Below are 1,878 nucleotides of genomic sequence, written 5' to 3'. Positions count from 1 at the left end.
ACCAGTCAAATAAGTGAAGGTGTGGAGAGAGATCGAAGGTGTTATACCCAACAAAGATGACTAAGCCAGAGGCTAGAGAGAGCCTGGATCCCTGAGTCACCACTTGGAAGAGAGCTGATGCTCTTTCAAGCCAGCAGACTTGGTGTGAGCAAAAGATAGACTTTAATGTGTTTAGCCACACATTACATGGTTAAAGAAGTTGTAGTTTGTTTGTTTCTAGAGTGTGTGAAGTGTCAAAGTGTTAGTGGTTCAGTCGTGTCCAACTCTTTGTGACCCCATGGACTGTAGCCCGAAAGACTCCCATGTCCGCTGAATTCTCCAGGCAAGAATACTGGAGTGAGTAGCCATTCCCTTCTCTAGGGGTTCTTCCCAAACCCAGGGATTGAATCCTAGTCTCCTGGATTGCAGGCAGATTCTTCACCATCTGAGCCACCAGGGAAGCCTTTGGGGTGTAGCTTAAGCCAACACAAAGTTTTTTGTTTTCTCACATACGTTTCATCCTCTATTCCACTTACTGCTCCCTTGTCCCCAGCCAGTGGTAAACTCAATTGTTCAACTTCCTCCACTGTACAAATCTGAAAACTGCTTATGTTGACTGTTTAAAGGATTTTCTTTTTCATTTCTAGGAATGCCAGTGAAATGATGGGGGAGAGCAGCAATGTAAGATGGAAGTAATTAGGACCATCCTCTCTCAGAAGCTGGATGCAACAGACATATTTTTAAATATTCTCAAAAACACTGAAGGCTAACTGCAATGTGGTATCTTGGATTGGATCCCAGAACAGAGAAAGAATATTAGAAAAGCTTGTTGTTTAGTTGCTGAGTTGTGTCCAACTCTTTTAAGACCCCATCGTTGGTAGCCTGCCAGGCTCCTCTGTCCATGGGATTTCCCAAGCAAGAGTACTGGAGTGGGTTGCCATTTCCTTCTCCAGGGGATCTTCCCAACCCAGGGATTGAACCCGTGTCTCTTGGATTGGCAGGTGGATTCTTTACCACTGAGCCACCAGGGAAACATTAGAAAAGCTAGTGAAATACTATTAAAGTCTGGAGTTTAATTAATAGAAATATATCAATGTTAATTTCTTAGATGTGACCAATGTACATGGTTATGTAAGATAGGGAAACACACATTAAGGGAAACAGAGTGACTGGTATTCAGGGATTATCTGTACTAACTTTGCAAAGTTTTTGAAATCTAAAATCATTCCCCAGTGTGAAGTTTATTTGTTAAAAAAAAAAAAAAAAAGGCAGTGAAGACCTAACAAGAGCATGAGGGATTACCAAGCTGAGGTCTGCAAGTAGAAAACCCAGAAAGATGAGCTATGCAGGCAAGGTGCCTTTGTCTCTGGGAGCATTTACTGATCTAGAAGTGAGCTAAGAGTGTAGGGCCCTCTAAAGGTGAGGAATTTGTTATGTGTGTATTTTTATCACTCAAAGAGTTGCACTTTGGGAGAAGGATGAATTGCAAATAAACCAAGCCACCATGGACTTCACTCAGCTTCCTGTCTTTTGGGTGTCCTAGGAAACTTCAGGCTTTGAACTTGAATTTTAAATGGTCCTGGTCTAACAAGGGCTTAATCTCCAAAATATGCGAACAGCTCCTACAACTCAACGATGAAAAAAACAAATAACCTAATCAAAAAGTGGGCAGAAGACAACAGACATTTCTCCATAGAAGACATACATGGCCAGTAGGCACATGAAAAGGTGCTCAACATCACTAATTATTGTTCTTGTTGTAGTTTTAGGCACTAAGTCCTATCCAACTCTTTTGTGATCTCATAGACTGTAGCTCACTAGGCTCCTTTGTTCATGGGAATTCCTAGGCAAGAATACTGGAGTGGGTTGCCATTTCCTTCTCCAGGGAATCTTCCCAAC

The sequence above is a fragment of the Bos javanicus genome, chromosome 19 (genome assembly GCF_032452875.1).
Source record: "Bos javanicus breed banteng chromosome 19, ARS-OSU_banteng_1.0, whole genome shotgun sequence".
In the NCBI taxonomy this organism is placed as follows: domain Eukaryota; kingdom Metazoa; phylum Chordata; class Mammalia; order Artiodactyla; family Bovidae; genus Bos; species Bos javanicus.
The sequence above is the reverse complement of the archived record's forward strand: the minus strand, read 5'-3'. Positions refer to the sequence as shown.